The sequence below is a fragment of the Pangasianodon hypophthalmus genome, chromosome 16 (assembly GCF_027358585.1).
Source record: "Pangasianodon hypophthalmus isolate fPanHyp1 chromosome 16, fPanHyp1.pri, whole genome shotgun sequence".
Classification (NCBI taxonomy): Eukaryota; Metazoa; Chordata; class Actinopteri; order Siluriformes; family Pangasiidae; genus Pangasianodon; species Pangasianodon hypophthalmus.
Window position 1 is genome coordinate 11523343 of NC_069725.1, and position 16566 is coordinate 11539908.

The window sequence follows — 16566 nt, forward strand, 5'->3', positions numbered from 1 at the left end:
GTGCATGTGGAGGGGATGTTGGTGTGACAGTGAGGCATGAGTGTGTTGCAGCTAACAGATGAACCTCACTATTATGCAAGATTCTGATAGACATGTTATACTGTTGAATGGCCAGGAGGTATCTTATTGCAATGGACAGAACACGATAAAAATGTACCATCTCATTACCATGAGCTGTAGGCCCATAGTTTAAAATCAAAAGTCACAATTTCACATTGTTTTGTTTACAAAGGATTACACACATACATCAAACCAACAATTCTCTTTGTTTAGCTTTATTTAAAATTTCTAGTCATTTCCAGACTTGGGCATCCAGAGAAATGTAGGAGTTTCAAAAAAACATCTTGTTACTATATGAAAGCTCTACTGTGTACCACACAGGTTATGATCTTTTTCTGTCTACATTGCTTAAAAAAAGTAAACTCTATATTAAGAATCCTTGTCCACAACAATGTGTAAACCAGAAATTTAATCAGGAGCATGCTTCATCACCATGTGAAATCACCTGCTCTAAATATAGGAGCACTTATGGCTTGACGATGTGTCTCTCTTGTGCAAAGGCACAGTCGGTTGGCTAGAAACTCGTCCATGTCTGCTCTCCTCTGCATTGTGGTGGATCTTTCTGAAATGGGTCATGTTGGTATTGTCCTTTCCTTCCAGCTTATACACAGTCAAAGCAACCTGTACTTGCGCAGTGATGTAGACCAATATGAACAGTGTGTGTGCTTTCCTAGAAGTTGTGATATGTAATGCAAGCAAGGCAGAATGCTTTAAGATGAGACACTACGCACTAACTCTTTATCTTGTAGGGTTTCTTGGCCTTCTCCTGAGCACTGCAGAAATCCTTGCATCACCGCCACCATCAAGATAACATGTTCCAGCTTCTTTATCTGGTTCAGCACACAATCAACATCAGTGCACAGACAGATCAGTATTGGTTTTATTACTTCTCTGTATGGTATTTGTGTGCTAGTTTTGTTTCTCTTCTGGGCATATAAAATATTCACTCTCACTGGATTCCAGGAGGCTTGCACATTTGGCCGATTTGTTCAATTATTGTTTGGAGCTTTTCCAGTTCAGGAGCCAGCAAGATTTTCTCGAGACCTTCACACTGATGCAGAGACTCATCAAGCTCCGTTTCCTTTATTTGTTCATGCTACTTGGCCTTCATGTGTCTTGCTTATTTATAGATAAGATATAAAGAAGATAAAGATACATGTTGATTGGATTGATCTCTTCATTTTAGTTTGTATAGTTTTGTTGACATATTGAAGCTGATGTCACATTACTTCAGTGTAGAAGGTAAGGTGGAGAAATGGCTACTTTGTTGGTAGTGAACTAGTTTTTGTGATGCAGCTGTCTGTTTGTTAGCATAGCTGAGCTGGAACAGCATCTTATTTAGGTCTTCCTACATCATCTTCATCCTGACCTCTGCAACCAAACAGGTTCCTCCAGTGCTGCCTGGATGTCACTCTTAATCCAGAGACTTTTACATTTGGTCTAAAGGACTGTCTTGCCTGCTTAACCAAACCACTTACTCAGGTCAGTGCTTTCCCCTGTTAAAAAAAAAACAAAACATAAAGGATAATTTATTTAATACAAGTCCTTTAAAAACAGTCCTATAAAAGATATGTACAGTAAGTATTTTTCCTTTTCATTTGGGTACAAGTTTGAGAGTGACAGCCTCCATTTTGACGGTGGAACTCAAACTCTCTCTACTCCCCTCCCATTGTTCTAAATTAGCTCAGCGAGGCCAGCACCAAATAGGGTCAGACCAGCACACGCCATTGTGTCTTGTGTTCTATATCAGTAAGCCCATGGTGACACTGGACATGCCTGGAAAGTAAATCAATTCCGCATTGCTGGCATGGCATGACAATCAGGGACACTCAGTCAGAGGTTGGACAGAGGTCGTTGATTATCTGCAACCCAACTCACTGGTGAAACAAGAGGACTTAATCCTCAATCACCTGGGCTGGCATCTCAGCGATGCGTATGCTCTTGACAGCAACTATTCCTAACAAAGCGGTGAGGGAGGGAGGAGGTGGATAGAGGGAGGTTATTTATAATGGGGGGATGGGGGCCATACTGGGAAAGAATACTGAACAACTGGCATGGGGTTCCTTTGAGCCACCACATGACCCACCACCACACCTGCTTTTGTCAGTGCTATTTGGGGTAGAGGGGTTTAACAGGCTTATTTCAAAGGGGCCACACACACAATCATGGATGCGTTGGTGGACACACGCCACACCACAGGCCAGACATACCTCATGCATTCCTGACATAGCACTTTAAACTTGTAGCCATACAAAAACCCATTCAACTGCTTAGCACTTAGCTTAGAAATAACTTGGGAACACCCAAATACAAAAAATTGTATGACACTACACTAAGCATTTCACAATTTTCTTTCCTGCCTCAATTTAAAAATGTTGCTGGTTATTAATTTTGACTTAAGTATGCATAAAATACTTGAAGGCTTATTATCATCTTCCTCAATCCTCATGAGCTTGGCCTTGCAGAATGCCTACAGCAAGGTGGTGACCTTTGTTATCTGCTTATCACTCATGTCTTCCAGGTGACCAAGCAGACCAGCATGAAAGAAGTCATGAACTCAGGGTCAAGACACTATACTCAGTGTGTGAGTAGATAGACTAAGAAGAAGAGATGAAGATTTTCTAACCATTGTATTGGCTAACCTGTATTGCATGTGGTCAGTATCCAGCAAGCTTAGAAGTTTATCTGCAGCCTCATAGTCTCATTGTCCATTTGTCCTTTGGAATGGTAGAAGGGTTCAAGATTCAATAACTGGAAAAGAGAACAAAGTCTGAATCAAACCTTAATGCATATAAGGGATAAAATGATACAAGACTTTTCCTGTTTGTTTTTAACTCAATATGTCCTTTAAATTAAACAGCAGAAAGAATTAAACCTCACCACTGTTTAAACTTGGCACACAAGATTTGGGTAGAAAATCCCATCCTGTAGATGCAATTGTCCTCTAGAACTCCATTAAGTGGTGAAGGACCAGGAACACCTCCATCATACCTTAGAGCAGCAGGTGAAGAGGTACCCATTTAAATGTCTAAATGAAGATGTGGTGCTTTGTTGGTACTAGCAGTAGTCTCAAGTAGTTCTTGTAGGTCTGCATTACAGAAATGCTGCAGCATTCGAAGTGAGACTGAGTGCTCCTCAGGTTGGTCATCAGCTTGTTAAGATTCTCCTGTGAAAATGTGTGAAAAGATCATGGTTAGCCAATGAACAAGGAGGTGATCAAGCAACACTTAAGACCACAAGAAGAAACTCCACTCGAGCTGTATTTCTGCTGAACCAAAGGGATGGTCCATGGACTCTTACCTCACTGAATTTTGGTGCTGCTGGTGAGAGTGGAGCCAGCACAGACTTAAAGTGATGTTCATGGGTGAAGTTACCTAAACATCACTGCAAGTCTTAACTGCCTCGCTCTCTAACATCAATGTGGGCATTATGGATCCACGAAAATGTTTTCTATTGAATATGAATCTATGTTCATGTATTCCTATGCAATACACTTATTTAACATGCAGCTACACTTTAATGTTGCTTTGTTGTTTTGCATCTGATTTAATCCCCAAAGCAATCTTGTTTTTCCAATTTCTGCTTTCAAACCCAATTTTCTGTGCTGTGATGAGTTGCTTATTCAGGATGAAGCTCCTTTCTTCTTCTTTTCCTTGCCTCTAAGCTCCATTCCTGCTATAGAATAAATATACTATGAACCTTGTATCAAAGTTCTTTGTCAGAATGTTTATTGTTTCTTTAGAAAAATAGTACATTATGATTTAGATGCAGATTGACTTTATTGTGAAATTAATAAATCAGCTCCGTTCTCAAACAGACTTGTCATTAACTTGCAAGATGATGTTTGGAAGATATCTACAATAGCCTCCTTTAGAGGTCTTAGTCTCAGCATAGTGAACCGGCTCAAACTAGGCCTTGACATTGCATTTCTTTTCAGATTTTGGTTTCTAAAACTGGTACAATGTGCTCAGGAATTTGTAGAGTTTAGCATTAGTTTTGCTGTTTTGTGGCCTTAGGGAACATGCATGCCTCCTCCGTTACAGACATTATATCCAGAGGCTGCCATCAGCACAATAAAAATACATCCCTGGGGATCAAAATATTTAACAGTTATCATGACTTAATCTTACTTAGACAGCATGAGCTCACCTACTCAATGAGGTCAATGGAGGTCTAAGCCAAAGTCAATAAAAGTCCATTCAGTGCCATCTGTTATATTCCTCCTGCTCCAAAACGAACATGTGCTCGTTAAAAAAAACCTGCTGGAGTTTGTCAGTTGTGAAACTGATACACAACTGCTCAAAACTGTTAAGAGAAAGAGAAACAGGCTAAGAACAATATACATCATGCACAAATAATATATCCCTATTATTAGTATCTACAGAATGTGTTGGTAAACTCCTTATAGGATCTTCCTAAACAACAATAAAAAAAAGAATGCACTCACCTCATAAAGCTCAAATCCAGCTATGTCGAGAATCCTATGAAGAACTAGTGAAGGAGGGATGTGTAGAGTGTCTTACTGGTTCTGCTTACAAACTCCTTTTAAACATGTGTTCATCAGTAGCTTTGGTCAGAGTGCCAGCAGTGTAGGTAACCTGTAAATCCATTAAAGATTTTTTTTTTTTTTTTTATATTTTATGAAATCTGCCTGCACAGAACTATAAAAGGCAACAAGAAAAGTGTCAGACATGGTGCACATTATTAACCACACACATATTTACACACTGGGGTTAGTGTGAAATAAAAAAAGCGGACATTGGCTTACGTTTTAGCATAGCATGGTGTGCACTGTCAGCTATGGAGTAGATATAAGGTCAAGCGTCTGAGCTCGCTCTTATAATCAGAGATGACATCAGCAGTGTAGACTGGTCGCCATTTGTTAGGGTTCTCTGTCACACAGAACAGCCGTGAGGAGGTCCGTAGGGAGGATGCACGGAGAAGGGGACAACACAGACCTGAAATCAAGATTTTTCAGGGAAGAAAAACTAATAAAAACCACAGTGATATGAAAAACCACTAGTTGGCATTTGCAGATATTCTGGTGTGTCAGATGGCCTCCATTTTATTAGGCTTAAAGAGATGTTTAGCAGTACAACTATTATTTCATTTCTGTATTAATCCAGTGTGAATCTAACTCACACAAATCACCCATTTAAACTTATTGCAGAAATAGGGCTTAGAAAATTGGTAGACCAATTGTTATACTATTTATATTATATAATAGTATATATTTTTTTTACCATATTTATGTTTACTCTGTCAGACTATGTGTTCAATCTTATCAGTAAATTATTTAGCCTACTAACCCTTCCATCTTTCCATCCATCTACTTTGTTTTAATCTCCATGCTGAGGCCTCCATCTGATCAGGGATCCAGACATGCATCTTTCCTGCAAACAGACAAAGGAAAACATCAGTACTAAGACAAAGATTTCCTTCATTGGCTTTAAATGATATGATATGATATATGATAATACCCAGTGTTTTCTGATAAATGTACTGCTACATACTGTGCATGCATATCAAAATTGTAAATAATAAAATAAATTCTTATATTTTGCACAGAAAAGTAACAAAATGGTCAAAGTTAAATTTAAGTTCAAGTAGAGATGGCACTGATCCGATCCCTAAGATCAGTATCGGGTCAATACCAGCAAAAATGGTGGATCAGATATTGGAGGGGAAAATGAACAAATTTGATCTGATCCTAGAACAAGTCTATCCTGAAATATCAGAGAAAATAAGGCAGGTTAAAGTAGGTCACGTGATAACAGTAGCCACGTTGACTAACTTTAACAAAGCTTTTTTTTTTTTTTTAAATTATTGTAGATTATGTTTATATTTATACTTCATACTTTTATTCATTTTATTATACTTTTTTTTATATGTGCAATGTAAGTGATACTGAATTTAAAAATGAATAAAACCTGCAGTTCTGTGTGTCATATTTTAGCTATGTATTTTTTTCCTGTAATTTTAAGTAGATGATTCATTTTAAAGCTTGGTAGTTTTTAAAAGAAAAAAAGTATCGTATGGTTATCGATATCGGCTGACACTCAAGGTTTCAGTATCAGTATCGGTATCGGAAAAGTGGTATTTTGCAAAGTCTCTATATTATTAAAGAAAACATTTTATCTGTATCTTCATTTTAAGGACGCAAACATGCCAGTGAAGTCCACGCCGTACTTCTGCAAGACATTCATCACTAAGTAATAAGTTTTTTCTTCATTTTAACAGTTTTTTTTTCTTTCTTTTTTTTTTTTTTTTTAAAAAAAAGGGTTTCCAGACGAGCTGCGCTGCTTGAGTCGCACATTGATGAGACAGTACCGTCCAGTCCCTGCGTCTGCGCAGCTCCAGGGTGGCCTCGCGCCACTCACTCAGCTCCATACAGCGGCACGCAGTAAACACTCCGGGCCGCAAGACTCGTCCTCACACACACCTGCACACATTTTACAGCACACACAGACCCAGGTCAGAGAGCATATATAACACTTCGGAAACTATGTCACCTCTCATGAGCACACTTAAATGAAAGATACTGTAATTTACATGGAAGTCTCAAAACAAATTTCCTCAGTCTGTCAGAGGACATTAGGACTTGCGCAGTGGAGTGCACGTGGGTACTGACCTGTAGAAGGCTCCCGGTGGCTCGGCTTGCCCCAGGCGCGCGCTCTGACCCTCTTTTATTGTCTCCCTCAAGGTCAGAGTTGGGCAGAAAGGGGAGAAACGCGCGCGCGCTCTGACCCGCCAGCTCCGCGCTCATTGGCTGCGCGCGCGCACAAAAGGCCAGCGGCATTTTTATCTGCGCTCAGCGCTCTACTGTACGCCGACTATTTTTAAAAGCCGACTGATGTTCGCCGGTGGTGAACATTTCTGCACCGATCTCTACATTGCAATCAAGGTTAAAGTAAGACCCTGACCAAACACGCTAAGATGAAAGCAGCCATCAATTAGCATAACGCCCTTTGCACAGCGTTGGCAATTCGTTTTGCATGAAAGCAATATTTGGATTTTTGAATAAGATGTCTCTTCATACATACGAACTGTTCGACCATATATTGGAAATGTGCATATCGAAATATTTTAATGCAATAAAGATTGCTTATTGACATATAAAAAATCGGCAAACAGTTTGTAATAGATGTAATAAATAAGCTAAATATCTTTTATTGCACTATGTCTTATCAATATATTGTTTTATTACAACGACCTTGCCTCTAAGTACTTCTCCACACTGACATCTCCACATCAGGGATTCAGACCTGCATCTTTCCTGCACACAGGAGGAGAAAAATAAGCATGTCAGTAGCTGAGACAACACTGGGAAAGACAACACTATAATAACAAATACAGAATATTTACTGCCAAATACATTGCTTCATATTGTGCATAAAAATGAATAGGAGAAATGCTTAACTGTATATTTAGCAGAGAAAACTAAAACTAAAAAAAATGGTAAATGTTAAAACTGTGTTCAAGTCTATAAAGTGATAATTATTTTCTTTATTTTTTAAATCTGCATTTTAAATATTAAGTCATGCCCTTGAATTCCATGGCTTTCTTCTGCAGCTCATTTGGTCAGTAGCAATAATTATAGCATTCATTCATCACTGAGTTTCTGAACAAACTGCATTTCTTGAGCCACAGATTCATAACACAGCACAAATAATGTTGATTGCATGAGGATATATTTTTACAAAAGTCATCATTTATTTATTATCTGACTATACTGTACACTGTATATGAGACTTTACTGTAGCCTACCTAATTATCTTTATTATCATTATTATTTTTATTTATTATTTATTTTTTTATTATTATTACAATGCATTAGATATGTACTGAGTAAAATAGCCTAATCTAAAAGGGTCTAACTATTTCACTGAATGCATATTTTAATTTATATACAGTAGATTTAATATTAAATTATATCAGTAGAACAGTATCAGGATAGTTTCAGCATTATGATGAACACTGTGTTTTATTACTTGCTAATTAGAAGCAGCTAAATAGTGTCAGGCATGTGGTCATATCTATACAGACAGGTGACAATTTAAAGGACAAAAAACAATGGCTGTTACGCTGTTGGGATTTTACTAGGATGCTTTGGATCTACTTGTCCCCTTAGAGGGAAGCATACTACAGATCAGTACAGAGTTTTTCTTATCACCTTTATCTTAAAATGAAACATTTCTGTCATGATGGGAGTTGTCTCTTCTAGAATGACAATGCTCCAATACACAGGGCATGAGGTCTCAGTGAATAATTTAATGAGTATGTAAATGATGTAAATCACATGCAAAACTCAACCCAACTGAAGACCTATGGGAAATTTTGTACTGACATTTTAGACAGGCTTCTCCACCTATCATCAAAACACCAATGTAGAGAATATCTTTTGAAAGAATGGTGTTTAGAAACTTAATTAATAAATAATCTATTTATTATTCATTTATATGATATTCTGGTAGCTCATGCTGGACCAGCAACTTACTAAGACACTGTTGTTTATCTTTTAATTCGTCACTAATCTGTATGTAATAATCACATTACATGTATAAGTTGCTCTATATATTATGTCTTGTTACTGCTGTCTCTTACTACTTATATATGACGTATAAACACACTTGCTATTTAATTTAAATAGGTTATTTTTAAGGCTTTTAGATCTCAGGTAGTACTTGAATTTTTACATTATGGTCTAACATGGACAAATAGTGTATTAATTATTTCTCAGTGCATGTCACTGTAATGCTACAACAATTCTCCATTAAGGTAGGATAGGGCTAGTGTTTACACTTAATCACTAAGAAAACCTGAACCTCCTTTTTGGTTGTTGGGGTTCAGAGGCTCTCGACCTTGAGAGCCAGAGCTGAGATAAGAGTCCTCTAGCAGAGCGCAGAGCCCACTGTGGAGGCTGAAAATAGAAGAGAATACTCCCATTCCTGATGGCAGCCATTCCATGCGGAGATAGACATGTTTAGAGATAGACATGCTGTCTGGCATGGCTCTGTGGTTAAAGAGGCAGACGCCACTTCTGTTCGGTTATTATCGGTTAACAGCGTTTTGTTATGTTCATTAAAACACATTATTCTATTTATGAAGGTATTAGCTTGGTTCATCCAATCAGTTAAATCCCTAAGTTGATTTAAAATGATAAACTTTTTAGCCTTGAATAACATTAAAGATATTGATTCCGTTTTGATGGACCATAAATCTACATGTCCATGGCTTCAGTTGTTAACAGCTGCCTTAGAGTGAGGGCAGAGTTTGGTTTTTATTAGCTTTTTTAAACTAGCTTTATTTTTATTTATTTATTTATTTATTTATTTATTATTATTATTTTTTTAGAAAACCTGACATTTCCTGTATAATTTATTATTATAAAATAGAATTTTTAACACTTAATTATTAAATATAATTAGCAGTTGTGGTCCGTAGCACATTGGACTGTGTTACAGGGTGTGCTTATATTTAAAAATGTGTATTTTTTTATTTATTTTTTTTTTTTGTAATTTAGCAGAATTCATCAAATATGTTTAACAAGAGGAAATATATTTGCAATAGCCCTGATCTCATTCTATGCAAACCTGATGTAATAACCCATCTCATCTCAGGAAGACTTCCTGGAACCTGGGTTTCGAGTGCTGCACATGGAGCTCAGCAGTTGTTTTAGATTATCACGTACAGAGTTATTTCAACTTGGCTTAAGAGACTGAAATGTTGGCCTGGGGCCCTATATGACATATTACTTTATAGGTTAAAAAAACCCATAGAAATACACACAATAAGTGATTCAGTACGTGCCATTTTCTCAAAATTAGAAAACGACAAGTACATGGTTTGAGTTCACTGGAGCTGGCAGTAGCTTTGATTCACTTCCTTGGTTTGTTTATCCAAATTAAAGTTTTCATTTAATATCCCTTATTAATCTCAGGTTGAAAACCATGATAGACCCCATGCACCATAGTCAATCAGCACACTTTGTGCGTGTGTGTGAGAGAGTGAAAGAGATAGAAAGACTGAGTCTGTTTAACTTTAGCTATATCTAGGACCTCTAATCTCCAGGCCTCACCCGTATTAGCAATAATGTGAGCTAATCAGTCTTTTAGCAAGTGTCTTGCAGAATGGACATGCGTCATCACCACCACCTCATGGCTCCAGGTCCAGGCTCAACTGCATTGTGATAGAGCTGATCTCCCTGTCCTCCAACATCTTCTACCACTACACACTCACACTCACACACACTCTAGAATGTAACCTAGATAGGAGCACCTGCAGCTGTTTGTCTATTTTAGTCATTGTTTTGACAGCGACATGTCCACCCTCCCTCTCCGAGCCTGTTGCCTAAACCAGGACAATAGACACTAGTGCTCATAAAACTTAGTAAGTAGTCAGGATCCAGAATAGCATGGCCATGCCAGAACAATCCCTCTGCTGCCACACAGTAAGCCCAAATAAGATGGACAGCACTAACAAGGCTTTGATTCTAGACTAGTAGGTGTATTTAATGTGTAATGCTCTTCAGCTACAGTAGTGACCAAATTTCCACTTTGGGACATTGGGACATTTGGGACATACCTGTCCATCCATCCATCCATCCATCCATCCATCATCCATCCATCCACGGAGATAGCTGCAGTTAGATATTTAGATGATGCTTTTGTTCCAAGTGACTTGTGTTTACCAAATACAGCTTTATTGGTTTGTTCTGCTGAAGCAACAAGTGCCTCACTTGAGGGTACTGTGCCATTAGGGGTCAGCGGGGATCAAATCCTTGACCGCTAGGGTCATACTTCCTATAATGTTTGACCTGTAGTGTCACACTTCTATAAACAGCATGATTTACCAGTACCTTATAGAAGTAACAAGATCATTGTAATTATAGAAAACAAAAGTATGTAGAGAATTATTTACTGGATTTGATTACTGTTTGTCGGTCTTTCAGAAAGAATTAGTTGCAATTTATATTTGAGGCCAAAAGTTTACATACACCTACAGCTAAAGATATTCAATTTCAGTTTTTCACAACTCCACACTTTTCATGTTACCATACATTTATTTTGGCAAGTCAGTTAGGGCATCTACTTAATTCACATCAGAGGTGATTTTACAACAATTGACTAGAGACAGACTTATATCAGCTTTAATTCACTATATCAGAATTCCAGTGGGTGAAAAGTTTACATACACCAAGCTGATTGTCTCTTGAAACAGTCTATCGAGAAATTGATATGACTTTTAGAAGTTTCTGGTTGGCCAATTTTCATATTTAGGCATTAACTGGGAATGCACCTGTGGCTGGATTTAATGGCCTACCTTTAGAGCTAGTGATGTTGGTAACATGAGAATATCCAAGCAAATCAACCATGACCTCAGAAAAAAATTATTGACCTCCACAAGCCCAATTCCTGCAAATATGCAAATATAAAAACTTGGGACCACACATACATGGCATCATTCAGGAAGGAGGCACAAATTAACTCCCAGGGATGAATGAACTTTGGTCCAAAAGGTTCAAGTGAACCCCAAGACAACAAGAAAGGAACTGGTGAAGTAGGCTTCAGGTACCAAGTATGTACATCCACTATTAAAAGGGCACTACACTGCCCTGGCCTGAAAGACTGTTACAGAAGGAAGAAGCCCCTACTCCAAGACTGGCATAAAAAAAAGCAGAATGAATTTTGCTGGTGATCACCAGGATGAAGACCTAGACTTTTGGAGCAGTTGCCACTGAACAGTTTGTCTATAATGAACAATGCTATGTATAGAGGAAAAACCATCCCACCTGTGAAGCATTAGGGTGGTAGCATCATGTTGTGGGGTGGTTTACTGTAAAAGGGACTAGTGCAATTCAGAAAATAGGAGGATAATCTTGAAATACTGAAGCAAAAGTTAAAACTTGGTCGCAATTGGGTCTTCCAGCAGGACAATGATACTAAGCATACCTCCAAAGTTGTTAAAAAAGGCTTAAAGACAACAAAGCGAAAGCATTGGAATGACCATCACAAAACCCTGACCTGAATCCCACAGAAAATTTGTGGACTGAACTGAAAAGCGTGTCTGAGCATGGACGCCCACAAACGTGACTGAGTTACACCAGTTCTGTCAGGAGGAATGGGCAAAGTATTGTGAGAAGCTTGTAGTTATCCCAAGTGTTTGATTCAAGTTAAGCAATTAAAAGGCAACGCCATTAAATACTGACAGAGTGTACATAAATTACTGTGTGGTGTTGTGAAAAAAGTTTGAATGTCATTAACCTAGGTATATGTAAACTTTTGGCCTCAACTGTATACCTGTTAATATTTACTACTGAGCAAAGTGAGACTGTAAAATACTCACTATTCAACTGCTTTAATATGCTGCTGCATCCCTGAGTAAATTAAATGGAATGGACTATATTACTGCTCCCTAATTATTTAATTATCAATTACATAATTCTCTACCATTGTAATGACTTCTCATTAAAATAATAAAATGTCACATATAAGAGTAATTAAGAGATTTATAAGAGGTTTAAGAAAGAAATTAACACTATGGGGTATGCTGTTACAGGAAAATAATCAACTTTGGGTCAGTGACACATCATATCACCCAATGTGGATTATTTCCCTGTACCAGCATGTCCCAATGTGTTTTATTCCTCTTATAGCATGACAATTTGCCAACGCTAACAATTTTATTTATTACAGTTTTACAATGTTATAAGAACAACATGTCTATTATGAAGCATTGACACTGAAGACTTCTTCCAAACTACTAAATTAATGAGAAAGAAAACAGTTATACTCATTTTTTAAATGTGTTTTTGTGGAATGTTGCCCATAGAAATGCCTGTGTTGATACTAAAGATATGATAACATATTGAACAAGTGCATTAATATACACATGATTTACCTTGCAGCTGGAACTATTGTCAGAGCCATGCTGTTATAGAAAATTAATCAATTCCTTTCTGATCAATCAGATTAGAGAATTCAACAGCATTGTGATATGTCACTTTGACATGCTGTCAGAGAACTGATTTTGGCCTTAAAGTTCAACAGGTTTCCATTCCGTTTAAAACCCCTTAGTTGTGTGTTGTACTTATTCCATTTGGAAGCAGAACCATTACTAATGACATCTTCCTTCCTCATTTCTTCTTTGAGTAATGAAGTTCCCAATGATGAACTTGTCGCCATAAACCTTTTGTCTCTTTCTCTGTTTTTCATGCAGTAAATATAAACCACACATACTTATTTGCTGAAGCACACACTAGTACATACAACTAAAATTCCAACACAGAAAAATACAGTCTATCTTTTTATTTACAAAAAGGTATAAATGACATTGTACAAATTTAATGCTCCCACACAGACATAGTGCGACACTGCAAGAACCTTGATCATGGTGGGGAGGACATGTGAGGAGAGGTCGGCGTGCGTCTGCACAAACACTATGCCTGTTCACAGAGAGCCGCTCTGAGAGAAGGCAAAGCTTCAAAGAAGCAGAGAATGCTGGCAGTGAGGGCATGCCTCTGAGCGGTTCACTCAGAAAGCCTCGAGAGACAAGGTCCACACCTGTCCCTTGCAACAACTGCTGCCACACACACACACACACACACACACACACAAACACACAAACACACGTTTGTCTTACTATTCTTATGAGGACCTTCTATTTACATAATTATTACTGTAGCTAATTAATGCTACACCTAAGCCTGACCCTAACTTTAGCCTTAGTAAACAAAAGGAAACCATTGGACTCCTTAATTTTTTTTTTGTTTGTTTTTAAAATAAAAGCACAATTTTTGTTCAAACTGTCAGATATTTATATCCTCACCAAGATATAAAAACATGGCCACACACACACACACACACACACGCACGCACACACACATACACACAAAGGCACCAATAAATACAGAACAATATATTTTAGATATACACTCTACAGGTAAAAATGTACATTCTACAATAACATTCAAAATAAATCAATAAAAGAACCCTGTTATTTGCGTGATGCTGACATAATTATACTAAACGAAGTGTCCTCATAGTAAAACCCACTCATGCTGGCTATGTCTCAGACTGTAAGGCTCAGAGGTTAATGTCTTCCTGATCCTTAGTATATGGCTTTCCTGTGTCGCTATGTCCAGCTGGCACGGGAGCTGTGAAGACAAATGATTTTTCACTTAGAGCAGGGTGTGGCTGTGAAACGTGCTCCTTCCTCTTCTGGGCCCATAGCATAGTGATGTTGCAAGCCTCCAATCCCGCTGTAAGGCTGCTCAAGAATTCTGACAAGTGCTTGGGGGCACGAGGCCAGACACTTGAGCAGCCATCTGTTTCCTGCCTTGCTGTCTCTCTGTTGTATTCCTACACCCCTTAGATGGACAACACACACTCCAGGCAGGGCTGCATACCGTTCAACAGCACTCTGCATGGCCTGACACTTAGCAGCTTGTTTTGGGAATAAGAAAACTGCAGGCAAGTATTTGCGGCTACACCGTGAAGATTATTTTGTCAAACCGCAAGTAGGCAAACAAATAGATTATTTATTAATACTACAGTAAAACTAAGATGTATAGCTAGAAATATAGATATCAGTAATGATCATTAATATACAGTAAACTGGTGCAACAGGTTCCCATGTACAGTATGATCTGTTATGGTAGCATTGCTAGTTGTTACTATGACGTGACAAAACATAAAAGAATACTTTAGCATTTTTTTCAGTATTATTAATTATTTATCCACTGCAACTCTGTGTAAGATACCACAGATGATCATTTAAACACATTTCCCTGTACAAAAATACTGTAAAGAAATTCCAGTTACCTACATTTCCTTAAGAATTCCTTGTATTCATGCATGATCAGACCCACAAAATTACACTGGTAACACAAACACAATTTTTTCCACCTGAAAGAGGAAATGTGTATATATGAGAGAGAAAGAGATAAATATTTTATCATGACATGTTCACCATGATGGTCATTGGGAATTTCATTTATCATCAGGTCATTAACGGTGGATCCTCTTTCAGTAAAGTAGTGTCATAAGTACAACAACCATCTCTGAAATGAAAATTATACAGATATAAAGATATATTTAATTTATAAATATCTTTGACTAAAGAGCTCATGAAAGCTTTCTCCAAAAATACACATTTCACATAAATGTTTAAATGCTACAACAACTGCCCTAATACTTCCATTATACACTATATGGCCAAAAGTTTGTGGACACCTGACTGTCACATCCATATATGCTTTTTGAACATACCACTCCAGATTTAGTCTGCCTTTGCTATTATCATAACCTCCATTCTTTGGCAAGGCTTTCCACTAGATTTTGAAAATTTGGGGCACCAGTTTGGAGGAAGGTTCACAAATGGCCATGATGGTCAGGTTTCCACAAACTTTTGGCAATGTACTGTCAGTCTTGTAAGTAAGTCAGTCTTAAGCAACCAGTACAGCTTTGACATTGTTTTCTTGGGGAAACATGGAAATGTATAATTGTAAATATGCTTGAAACTATCACCTATCTGTCTATATATAGTATTTTACAAGTATAAAAGAGAACGTAGCTTACTTTCATTTGCACACATTTAAACTAATTGAACAGTATACTACTACAGGGTGTCCCAAAAGTCTCCATACATAGGGGACTATGTACCCCAGCACCACGTCGGTTGTGTCTTCGTCAGTGGATATTCGTGAAAGTCCACATCTCTGTTGATCTGCAAGACTTCCAGTCTTTTTGAATTTGTTAAGAAGTTTGGCAACAGTGTTGTGTGTGATGTGCTTGCCATGTTTCCTGTTAAAATCCATCGCACCCTTGCGACAGCTTCCTGATCCAGCCATTAGAATTTCAATATGTTCTTCTTTTGTCAAAGGCATTCTTAAAGGCTATCTGTAAAAATATATAATATAAAATAAGTATGGAAGACATTTTGCTAAAAAGTGTTCATTTCCCCTCTGTATGGAGACTTTTGGGACAGACTGTATTACTATTACTACTATTACTACTATTACTACTACTACTACTACTACTAATAATAATAATAACGATAATAATTATATAATGCCTTTCTTAAACTCAAGGTCGCTTTGCAAAATCAATGACAGAAATATAAAAGTTGCAGCAAAATAGGTCTGCAAGAGCTAAATAGAACAAAAATAAAAGTGAATAAATGGAAGAAAATTAACACATTACTTTTTACCTTTCCTTTTTTTTAAAAAATGGAATTTATACAATATTCCCAAAAGCCTAACCGTAGCTGGTCAGGCAGGACATTCGGCATTCTCAAGTTTGCTTCTTTAGTTTTACACTGATGCTGCAAGGGTAATGGAGAGGCTTTTAGCCTCCAGTGTGGCTTGATGTGAATAATCAAAGACTGGTCTCTACACATAAGAAATACAACACTAAAACTGTTGAATAAAAGAACTACATACCATATTAAGAAAGCAAATTATGCAAATCAAATTGTAACTAACTTTTAGATTACAGTGTCTCATAC

General features: G+C 37.5%; 1 long non-coding RNA gene across 2 annotated transcripts; it reads right to left on the bottom strand.

Annotated features, from left to right (window-relative positions):
• Window positions 1-259: 259 nt before the first annotated feature.
• On the bottom strand, window positions 260-6821 carry LOC113530309 (uncharacterized). 2 transcript variants are annotated; one of them, XR_003403134.3, is made up of 9 exons: window positions 6692-6821; window positions 6391-6502; window positions 5370-5453; window positions 4829-5018; window positions 4508-4658; window positions 4214-4365; window positions 2941-3226; window positions 2703-2811; window positions 260-1556 (listed from the first exon to the last, which is right to left on the bottom strand). It is a non-coding gene; the product is annotated as an uncharacterized LOC113530309 (long non-coding RNA). The 2 variants fall into 2 exon arrangements; XR_003403133.3 differs by having other exon boundaries at window positions 4210-4365.
• Between the last annotated feature and the right edge of the window lie 9745 nt (window positions 6822-16566).